The sequence below is a fragment of the Bos taurus genome, chromosome 14, assembly GCF_002263795.3.
Source record: "Bos taurus isolate L1 Dominette 01449 registration number 42190680 breed Hereford chromosome 14, ARS-UCD2.0, whole genome shotgun sequence".
In the NCBI taxonomy this organism is placed as follows: Eukaryota; Metazoa; Chordata; class Mammalia; order Artiodactyla; family Bovidae; genus Bos; species Bos taurus.
Window position 1 is genome coordinate 11165569 of NC_037341.1, and position 12111 is coordinate 11177679.

Here is a 12111-nt window from a genome sequence, read left to right on the forward strand (position 1 = left end):
ATGCATTCAGACCCTTTCCAAACCACTAGTCATTTGCCCAGCGGGCCATAAAAGCAATGTATCATGTAACCATGTATTGGGATGAAATTTCCAAAGCTCTCCATTTAGGCAGCAGGCCTTAGTGGGTTTGGGGAGCTGTAACATTATCCATTTAATTATACATTTGGACACACTGAAAAAAAAACCTGTATTATTTACACAATTGCCTGTAATATTCTCTCCAAGCTGTTAGACCTGAGTCAGAAACCATTAGAATGCTAATCGAGAGAAGAATATGAAATATATTTCCTTGGTGCAACTGCAGCACATTTTGTAGACACTTTTATTTCAGCCACAAGGTTTTTTTTTAACCCCTAGACTTTCAGTCTGAAGGGGGCTCCCAAAGCTGTGGCGGGGGTACTACCTAGACTGCTAATTTGGGAACATAACATAATCAGCCCATATTGACTCTATTTCTCAAAGACAGTGTCTTGCACAAAGTGTGATACATTATATTTGAGAAGCACCAAATAGTTGGAATGGGCAAGTTAGTTTCTTTGGGGAAAAGGCATTGCTCAAGGAGATGATGCTGCCAGGGATAGACTTTGCATTAAATATTCTCTTTTTTTTTATTGGAGGATAATTGCTTTACAATGTTGTGGTGGTCTCTGGTGCACATCAATGCAGACCCATCATAATTTTATACACACACACACACACACACACACACACACACACCCTCTACCTCTTAAGCCTCCCTCACTCCCATTCTAGCCCTCTAGGTCGTCACAGAGCTCCAGGCTGGGTTCCCTGTGTTATACAACAGCTTCCCGATAGTTATCTATTTTAAAATAGTCTCATTTAGATAACTACTTGAGAGATGCAGAGAATGTCTCTTTCTGGATCCCAGGCATTCTAGAGTGTGGTGGAGCCCAAAGCTCTGTATTTCTTTCCTAATATTTTTGAGCAGCTACGAGGTCCCATGTACCCTATGGGTGCTGGCAACACAGAAGCAAACAGAGATAGTTCTGGTCTTAGAGGATGCCAGTCTTTGGAGAGGAAGCATACAACTAAGCAGATAATTATGCATGTTCATCAGGACACTGACTTAAGAACCAAGACACTAGCAGCATGGCCCAGCCTCAGACGTTTTCAGATGGGGTATTTTTGCCCCAGCATGTTTTCAGGGCCTCCCTGGTAAGCTTCTGGTCTCTCTGCCCTACATTCTGCCCACCCCAGCCAGTCTTTATCTCTCATTTCTGCCTCAGACTTTGGTCATTGGCCCTCCTTTGCTCAGACATGATCTGTTACATGGCTCTCCATGTGGCTTGAATTTCCTTGACTCTTACTACCCTCTGTAAAGGATGCTTAAGATAAGCTTGGCGGGGCTTGATGCTACCAGAAACATATATAGAGTTTAATATCACATGAGACGAGAGAATTCAGAAATCTCTGCTTTTAGTATCTGATTTATCTCTAATAAGCAATACTAACTTTGAATGACTTTGAATGACCATGCATTTGCATAATGGATAGACTCTCCATTTGTTTTTTATTTTGTTGTCCCTGCTTACTACTTTGTATTGTTATATTACAATATGGCGGATATTTTCCTTAATGTCTTGTTACAAAACAGTTGCCCTGCTATGTAACATTTAGGTAGCTTGCTTCACCAAAGCACAGAGTGTGTGGAAATCCTTGGAGTACAAAAGGAGACCTGGGCCATTGCCATGATAATATCTTCCCATCTCTACTGCTACTTGAATTGTCATGGAGCCAAGAGACACAGCAATAGCACTGTCAGCAAAATGCACTGAACTTGGAATGACAAATGTTGCCTCATGATGGATTACAAAGAGGGTATAGGATTTGGGGGAGAATATAACCCAGGTGATATAGTGGTAAAGAATCCACTTGCCAGTGCAGAAGACACAGGTTTGATTCTTGGGTTGAGAAGATCCCCTGGATAAGGAAATGGCAACCCACTCCAGTATTCTTGCCTGGAAAATTCTATGGACAGAGGAGCCTGGGGGGCTACAGTCCATAGGGTTGCAAAGAGTTGGACACAACTGAGCACACGCACACACATTCGGTTTAACATTAATGAGGAGAGATTTGCTGTTTTACAATAAACTTAGGAAAAATCTGAATGGATCGTGGATCTATCCTTCCTGGAACCTTTGAACTTAAGAAGATTTTGCCAACATTGAAATTTGCATTTGTGGATAATTTAGGAGTTTGAAAAATCAACCCATGGATCATTAAATGGATCCTTCATTTCTGCTGCAAAATAGATCCTACCATTCCGTAGCCATATGATAGATGGAAATAATTGAAGAACTTTTCTAAGATGCAGTGTCCTCCTCTGTATCACAGGAAGAGTCATGACCACCTTGTGAGGTAGAATTAAGGAAGATGACTTCAGTAAAGTACCAGATCCAGTTCTTGTATATAGTAGACATTATATATATGGTATTGTTTTAATATGCTTTATTCATCAAGTGGAGTCCTAGGTTCACAAAATTCCACTGTAAACTATAGGTGATGGTTTTTCAGTTCAGTTCAGTTCAGTCACTCAGTCGAGTCTGACTCTTTGAGACCCCATGGACCGCAGCACACCAGGCCTCCCTGTCCATCACCAACTCCCGGAGTCCACCCTAACCCATGTCCATTGAGTCAGTGATGCCATCCAGCCATCTCATCCCCTGTGGTCCCCTTCTCCTCCTGTCTTCAATCTTTCCCAGCATCAGGGTCTTTTCAAACCAATGGTTTTTATAATCAAGTATTTTTCTTTTAACTCTGCTCCAAAGAAAGGAAAGAGGGAAGGAAGGGAGGAAGAAAGGGAAAGAAAGATGTCAGACAATAATAAGAACAGAGAGAGTATTTCAAAGTGTGTGAAAGGTCACATTTCTTTGCACGGGAATCCATTCCTCCTCTCTCTCAGGCTCGCAGGCTGGCCTGGCTGTGCTGTAGGGATCAGAACTCCAGTGTTTATTTGTGCAGTCCTCACTGTAGCTGGCAGCTGCCCCGGCCCAGGAATTTTATGGCAGGAAATATAAAGTGCTGTTGGACCCAGATGCTTTAGAGTCCAGGGAAGCATTGTTCTTTCTTAAGAAAGAAAAAAAGAAAAAAAAATATGAGTGTGACAATCAGCTAAGGACAATTAAGCTTCATGGCCTTGATCTTATCATATTGCATCTACTCTTACCAGTTCTTAATGACTACAATGTAATAACATCTTTAAAATTTATTGAGACAATTAGAATCAAACAGCTCTTTTGACCCCTAGCTCCTTCAAAGTCACATGATGCCCTGAGAGAAAGTGGAGCCATGAGACAGAAGTCCTTTTTGAGGTTTTTGTACTTTAATGGGTATTTTATTTTTTAATTAAAAAAATTTTTTTTAAGTCAAGCATTTTAAAATAATGAATTTGTTATAATATTGCTTATGTTTTTTTTGACTGAGAGGATCTTAGCTCCCTGGCCAGGGATCGAACCCACACCCCCTGCATTGGAAGGCAAAGTCTTAATCACTGGGCCACCAGAGGAGTCTCTAATGTGCACTTTAGATTTCCAAGTGCCATGAGGAAAAGGGAGCTAGACTGTAGGTCAAAGACACTAGGCTTCTGCTCTCGGCTTTTCCTTTAATTTGTGAGCTCATCTGGGGTTGAGGCTGCAGGCTGTCTTCCTTGACCTTAATATGCTCATATGGAAAGTGGGGATGGATCCAAGATGCTTCCATCTCTAAAATCCTGCTTTGGAAAAAAGAGAACTCTAGTGAGTGAAAACAAATACTTTACTGAAGGTGGCCACCTACACTGTTGACCTCATCCCTTAACAGGATGCTGCTGTGTCCCAAGCGCTGGTTAGATTGGCACTGGAACATGTGTCTGCTACATCCAAGCCACAACCTATTGACAACAAGGCTGAGCATCCCACTGAAAAGCAGATCAGGAGGCCAGTGACCTTGAGCCTGCATGAGGGAACCGATGAATAGGAAAATGATGGACGGGACTGACTCACTTGGAAGCTGAACCCAAAAACCAGGTCAGTTCAGGATTGAGTGAGAGGGTGTGGTTCCTAAATACACTGACATTATGGCAGAGCTGGCAGTAGTTGGGTTCAACAGAAGAGACTGGAGAAAGCCAGGAGAGGTGTTATGATTGACACTTTGTGAGAATCTTGAGACACATGCGTGAGTGAGTATATGTGTGCATACAAACGCACACAGAATTACTTTAGGGACCAATTTCAGATCATTTAGCACACAGATTTAGACGTGAAGACTCTGAAGTTACACTTGTTCAGTTGCTAAGTCGTGTTTGACTTTGTGACCCCAGGGGCTGCAGCCCACCAGGCTTCCCTGTCCCTCACCATCTCCTGGAGTTTGCTCAAACTCATGTCCATTGATTCGGTGATGCCATCTAACTATCTCATTCATCCTCTGTCTTCCCCTTCTCCTCCTGCCTTCAATCTTTCCCAGCATCAGGGCCTTTTCCAATGAGTTGGCTCAAATTTAAATTGCTGTGGGACCTTGAGTAACTCATTTAAATTTTCTGGGCCTCAGTTTTGCCACAAGTGAAACATAGTGGAAACTAACAGTGCCACTGATCCTGTGGGATTGCAGATACAGTTTGTTGCATAATTCCTGAAATATAGCTTGATAATTTTGTGCCTTTTTACTATTATTATTTTATTCATTATGTTTATATGTACCCCCTAGAATAAACCCCTTTTCCTTGAGGAAACACAAAGAGTTCTTCCCTTCCTTGCAACTAGAAGTCTTAACTAAGGTAAACTCTCATTTTTCAGTGCAAAGAATTTTACAGCAGGAAATACCACCTCTCTCTATTTCTTTCTAACTTTGAAACCTGTTTCCTTTCCAGCCAAAAGAAATGATCCTTATATGTCAATGCTGATCTCTATCTCTCCTTTTTAATGAAAATTTCATTGATTACCATATTCTGACTTTTGTCTCTGCTGGATTTTGTCTGCATCCAAACAAGATTTTGTGGAATTGTATCTGAGAGCTATTTCAACCACCATAATTGTATGCTGTTTTAATAGTGGTGTTTGTGATATTTCATGCTTAAATCTTCTCTCTCCCAACAAAGTATAAGCTTTTTGAGGGTAAGGGCTATGCTTTGCATTTATTTATTGCCTAAAGTGCTTAATATAATGCGAGAATTACCAAGGGAATTTCAGAAATTTATATTATTAGATAAACTTGGGTAAACCACGAAGACTGTCTCCATTAAGCGGTTCTTCCATTTCTGATTTCACCTTTGGCTAGCCCACTGGGCAATTTCACAATATTAATTTAATAGTGGAAGACTTGAAGGTAAATAAGTTCAAGAAGTCCAGCACATCTGGTTCTCCCATTATATATGCAGCTAAAAAAATGCTTGAGGTTGGCAAAATCATGTCTACTTTCTGAACCTCAGTTTCAATATGGGGCTAATTGAAGCTGATAGATGTTTTGATCTCGAATTTTTCTGCCATATAGATCTAGTGTCCATGAAAAATGATGACTGATTTCCTTATTTTCATTCTTTTCTAAAACTCTTTGCAACCTCATGAACTGTAGCTCACCAGGCTCCCCTGTCCATGAAATTCCTGAGGGGGACTTTCCAAGCCAGGGATCGAACCCAGGTCTCCTGCATTGCTCTTTAACAGGATTTACTTGTGTTTGGATCTTCAGAGTGGTCCCAGAGGTATGTAGTATGGTGGTTAAGATGAGGGCTTTAGAATCTCAGACCTGGGTTTGAATTTTAGCAGGTCACTGAACCACTTTGATCCTCAGGAATAAAACCTATCTCTGCTCTTTGGCAAGAGGACCTGAAGTGATGATGTATATGAAGCATACGTGTTTAAAAGATTGTGGTAAAGGATAGAGCTTGGATTATAATTCACATCTGTCTCAAACCCACAGGGCTGAGCATCAGCCATCTCTCACTGGGCACTGTGTATTCGGGAAGGTTTTTCTTTTTACTTGGTTGCACTGGTGAAGGGTAAGATACAGCTGATCCTTAGAAAAGCTTTGCTTATTGAATGTGGTAATAGGAGATGCTGGAGATGCACTTAGTGTGGGGAGAGGGAAGGTCTGGCTGAGACTAGATAGAGAAACAGCAAAACATCAGCAACAGCCTTGGTCTTTGCATTCAGCCTTTATTGAATGTAACACCTCCATGGTACTCAGCATCTAAGGCCTTGAAAATGACTCTCACAGGGTCTTCCCTCTTTTGAAAGTCAGTTTATGCAAATGAATGGTCTGTGGACCATTTATGTGACCTTAGTAGATTTCTCCTACATCTGCAATCCTGTTTGGTTGCATATCGAAGAAGGATGCTAATAATTACCTGCCTCTTAGGAACTTAAGAATTATAATTCATATGACTCCAAGTTGGTGATGGACAGGGAGGCCTGGCGTGCTGCAGTCTGTGGGTTCTCAAAGAGTCAGACACGACTGAGCAACTGAACTGAAAGAGGTCAGAAAATAGTCTCCTTTATTCTTATCATTATTCATGTAATATGATAACTATGAGTGAAGTGGACTGACTGACCACTCGTAGAATCACAGGGAGGAGCTGCCTAGACGGGCTACAGCCAAGATGCCTGTGAAAAACCTTCCTGGGCTTGGGTAACAGCCTGGGAAGAGTTTGGAGGGATGGAAGAGCAGAGTGTGTTGTGGGATCTCCAAGTATTCCAGACACTGAGGCTTAGGCTGGACACAAGCTGAGAACATAGTGGGAAAAGAGACAGAAAAAGTAGGGCAGCATCACATTAGGCTTTGGTTGACAAATTTTTAAGTCATGTCTGTTCCTTCTGCTTATTGGCTAAACCAGGAGGCATTTCCAGCCTTCAGGTTCTTAGGCTGCCCCTGGCTTGTGGTCCAAGATTCCATGGGTCACTTAATCTCTCTGAGGCTCAGTCTACCTGATGGTAACATGTTCTGCTTCTTTTTTTCCCCTCATTTCTCTTTAAAAAGATTTTAATGTTACTATCACAAATTTAACTTTATAGAAAAACTATCACAAATGAAATCAACCCTGAATATTCATTGCAAAGACTGATGCTGAAGCTGAAGCTCCAATATTTTGGCCACCTGTTAAGAAGAGCTGACTCAGTGGAAAAGACCCTGATCCTGGGAAAGACTGAGGATAGGAGGAGAAAGGGGTGGCAGAGGATGAGATGGTTAGATGGTATCACTGACTCAATGGTCATGAATCTGAGTAAACTCCAGGAGATAGTGAAGGGTAGGGAAGCCTAGTGTGCTGCAGGCCAGAGGGTTCCTAAGAGTTAGACACAACTCAGCAATTGAACAGTAAGAGTGGCATAGAGGAAAAAGCCTTAGAACTTTAATCATGGCTCTTCCACTGTTTCAGATCTGTCACTGTTAACCCAATCTGCTTTCCCCCGAAGTGTAGGTTTATAAATCTCCTTGCTACTGAGTCTAGGCTTATGTTCTGCTTCTTTATGTGATTGTTGCCCCCCAGACTGCGTGGTAGGAGTACATGTGGATTGTAGGTGCTGCTGCTAAGTCGCTTCAGCCATGTCCGACTCTGTGCGACCCCATAGATGGCAGTCTACCAGGCTCCCCCGTCCCTGGGATTCTCCAGGCAAGAACACTGGAGTGGGTTGCCATTTCCTTCTCCAATGCATGAAAGTGAAAAGTGGAAGTGAAGTCACATGGTCGTGTACAACTCTTCGCGACCCCATGGACTGCAGCCTACCAGGCTCCTCCATCCATGGGATTTTCCAAGCAAGGGTACTGGAGTGGGGTGCCATTGCCTTCTCCGGTTGTAGGTGCTATGCAAGTACAATTCTTTTTTTTTGCCACACCACACAACACATGGGATCTTAATTCCCCAACCAGGGATTGAACCTGAGCCCCTTGCAGTAGAACCATGTAGTCTTTTCCATTGGTCTGCCAGGGAAGTCCTTGAATGTTTTAAATTAAATATTGGTTCATGACACCATATAATATATTAAAAACAAAATGATCACATATTGCTTCTGTTTTATGTTTTGGTGTTTTGGCCTTGAGGTTTGAAGGCTCTTAGTTCCCAGACCAGGGGTTGAACCATCACCCCCTGCGTTGGCAGGTGAAGTCGTAATCACCGGTTTCCAGTGAAGTCCCAGCATCATATAATCTAGATATTTGATCAGGATAATAGATACAGATATTTGAAATGTAACAGTCATAATAATGTGATTCTAAAGGCAATCATCTTTTGAGTGTTTGCCAGTGCCTCTGAAACGAGTCCTTTATAAATATGGCCCCATTTAATTTTCACAACACCTCTGTTTGATAAATACCACTGTCCCCCTTTACAGATGAAATAACTGAGCCTCAGAATGGTTAAGAAAACTGCCTGCAGCTGCACAGTTCACAAAAATAATACAGTTGGGATTTGAATCTGGATCAACTCAAGTTTTCTGTTGAGTTGTGCAAAGGAAGCAACCAGATTGGGAACCTGGATGTTCCAGAAAAAAAAAGGATGTGGAAGACATCTCTGTAAATATAGGGGGAGGCATAATGCTCAAGGGGCAAATTGTATCCAACAGCCAGATATTTGTAAATAAGTGATGACTAACTGCTCGGTAAATTAAATTCCACCTTATTTATTTTTTTCTTATCCTTCTCCCCTTTATGTTGACTTTAGAATATAACCATAGAAATAAGAAAGATAAACTTTTATATTCACAAATGTTTAAGATAAATGTGTAATTCCTATGTTACCAAGGGGAAAGGGGAGTTTAAAATAGGAACTTCTCAAGGTCACATGGCTGGCCAGTGACTGACCTAGGGTTCTGAACCCTCATTCTCAGCCTGTCTCCACTACAACACGCTATTTCCTCAAGTCATCATTATCCCAAACAGCTCCATTCTCGAAGCTAAGCACCTCTGTTTCTCCAATTCTCCACTTTTCACTTGAAAATAATACTGTCTCCACTAAACTGAAAGCTGAAACCGCCATCTCCCAAACGGGAGCGTTAAATTCATTACTAAAGCTTAAAACTCAATTCAGGTATGCTCAGCTACCAGCCCAGGCGGGGAAGTGAGACGCCTATAACCATCTCGGTGCTTTTGCTCATTTTATGGGCCCCTCCCTTCTCGCTCCCCCTCCCCTGCCGACCATCAGGAATTCACATTCTGGAGGCTCCTTTGTGGCAGCATGGGCTCACATCTCAATTTCCAAACATCTGGCTGGTTTCAATCAATGAGGCTCTAAACACACCACTCCTGGGGCTGCAGAGCTAGTGGTGGGGATAACTGGATTCAGGATGCACAGCCAGCAATAAACAACCAGAGGCCTCTGCATTCTTTTATTCATGAGACTCTTGGTTTACACTCCCAAGGCTGGGCTGGGCAGAGGGAAACGTGAACACAAGACCTTACACAGCTAACAGGGCTGACAAGCCAGCTTAGTATAGGGCAAGTAAGTCTAGTCCTGTCTTCAGAACCAAAATTCTGCTTCGTGACTACAGGATAACAGAATACAAACAAACCTGCAGAGCAATCAGGACAAGAATTGGATGTACAAAGTAGGGGAGGAAATGTCTTTTCTAAAAGAGAAGATAAGAGTAAGAAGTTCTCTTCTTTGAATAGTGCTTTGTAATCAACAAAGGGCTTCCCAGGTGGCTCAGTGGTAAGGAATCTGCCTGCAATGCAGGAGATGGGGCTTTGATCCCTGGGTCGGGAAGATCCCCTGGAGAAAGGAAAGGCAACATGGACAGAGGAGCATGGTGGACTATAGTCCATGGGGCTGCAAAAGAGTTTGACACGACTTAGCAAGTGAACAACAAATCAACAAAATGTAATTGCACAATGCAGAGAGAGGGTAACAGCCAGAAACCCTATGGTTAGATTGCTGTGTTCCCATCCAGCTCTTCCCAATTATAAGCTGAGTGAGCCTGGGCAAGATGTTTAAACTTCTGTTGTCTTACTTTTCTAGGGATGAGAAATCCTCCCACTATGTTCGTATTAGAACTTTTGTAAGGATTAAATAGGGCTTCCCAGGTAGCACTAATGGTAAAGAATATGCCTGCCAATGTAGGAGACGCAAGAGACTTGAGTTTGATCCCTGGGTTGGGAGGATTCCCCTGGGGTAGGAAAGGGCAACCCACTGTAGTATTCTTATCTGTGAAATTCCATGGACAGAGGAGGCTGGTGGGTTACAGTCCATGGGATCTCAGAGAGTCGGACACGATTGAGAAAGGATTAAAAAAGATCCCACATAAGAAGTGTTGCACTGTCTGCTACCTGGAAATGCCATATAAATGTGCTTGCTATTATTATTTCAGTTGTTCTTTACAAATGGCCAGCAGAGTAGAGTAGATATTACTGAAACTGGGTAATCATTGCTGCTACTGCTAAGTCGCTTCAGTCGTGTCTGACTCTGTGTGACCCCATAGACGGCAGCCACCATGCTCCCTCGTCTCTGGGATTCTCCGGGCAAGAATACTGGAGTGGGTTGCCATTTCCTTCTCCAATGCATGAAAGTGAAAAGTGAAAGTGAAGTCGCTCAGCCGTGCCCGACTCTTAGCGACCCCATGGATTGCAGCCTACCAGGCTCCTCTGTCCATGGGGTTTTCCAGGCAAGAGTACTGGAGTGGGTTGCCATGGTAATCATTAGCCAAATCCATTTCACCTGCCTTCCCTCATCAAGGTTGAGTGAAAACTACCAAAACTTTGCATGCCTTTCAAGCAGCACGGTAGCCTAAACAATAAGATGTTTGCCTGAGTTTTCCAGGCACTTGGAGTCAGCTGTGTCTAGTTTAGGCTAAGTTGGTTAAGACTGGGCATGTGCAAGTCTCAGCTCCTTGACCTTTTGATTTCAGAGGGCCTCAGGTCAAGCTAAGCTCCTTGGTTTATTAAAGGCTCTCCCCATACCTTTGACTGCCTTGCTGCATTTTTCCTTATCCCGTAAATGCCACAAGCACCTTGCCTTCTGGGAAGTGGATCTGGAGTCCTTCTGTCTCCTTGATTGGCTGCCTTTGTCATAAACCCTCCCTTAACTGCAAGCCTCAGCGTCTCAGCAATTTAGCTTGATGTGAGTCAGGAAAAATGAACCTGCTTCAGTAGCATTACCTCTTTTGGAAAAATGGAAGCTCAAAGCGATTAAGTTTAAAAGTGTACCAGTAGTAAGTGGTAGAGGTAAGTTAAAACTTAGCTCCAGTGCTTTTCTTTCTTCTCTCTCTCTCCTTTTTTTTTTTTTGCTAACTCACTGTGAGGCTTGCAGAATCTTAGTTCCTCCAATCAGGGATTGAACCTAGGCCTCATCAATGAAAGTGACGAGGCCTAACCACTGGATGACCAGGTAATTTCTCAGTTAATTCACTCTTTGTGAATTGAGCCCTTACTCTATGTGCAAGCTACACTGTTGAGGACTCAGAGATATAACTTGATGTAGGTATTTCCTCAAAAGTATCGGAGGCTCATGCTTACTGCCTGATACAAGCAAAGCTGGAAGAGATTTGGTGGTATGAATGGGTAAGCTTTCAATAGCAGGCCTTCATTACTAAGCCATGGTTTTGCAAGGTTTAAGTGATGGAACCACTAGAAATCATGAAATTTTGCTCTTCTTTCGGAAACACTGAATTCTTGAGCTGTTCCGTGAATGAAGGAGACACACTATCAAATTCACACTCTACTCGGAAAGTTCAGTGGTAGAATTTCAAGCTCAGGAGGAGTTGAACTCTCCTGATTCAAAGCCCATGCCATCTCTTACTGGCTATTTGATCTAGAGTCAATTCATTACCCTTTCTGAATCTACAGTTCTTTTATTATTTTTTTATCAGTTTTATTTATTTTAAAAATTTTACTGGAATATAGTTGCTTTACAGTGTTGTGTTAGTTTCTACGGTACAGCAAAATGAATCAGTTATCAGTATACACATATTCTCTCTTTTTTGTGTTTCCTTTCCATTTAGGTCGCCGCAGAGCACTGAGTTGAGTCCTGGTGCCATACAGCAACTTCTCATTAGTTATCTATCTCATTCATAATATCAATAATGTATGTGTCAATCCCACTCTCCCAGATCATCCCAACACCCCTCCCGTGCCCCATTCCCCACTTGGTGTCCATATGTTTGTTCTTTTAAATGGGGATATGGCTCCGACCTCCCC

The 12111-nt window shown here is 42.5% G+C and overlaps 1 long non-coding RNA gene across 2 annotated transcripts in view; it reads left to right on the plus strand.

The window, feature by feature from the left end:
• Positions 1-12111, plus strand: part of LOC107133102 (uncharacterized) — a 595911-nt gene that overhangs the window by 370866 nt on the left and 212934 nt on the right. The window lies entirely within an intron of this gene.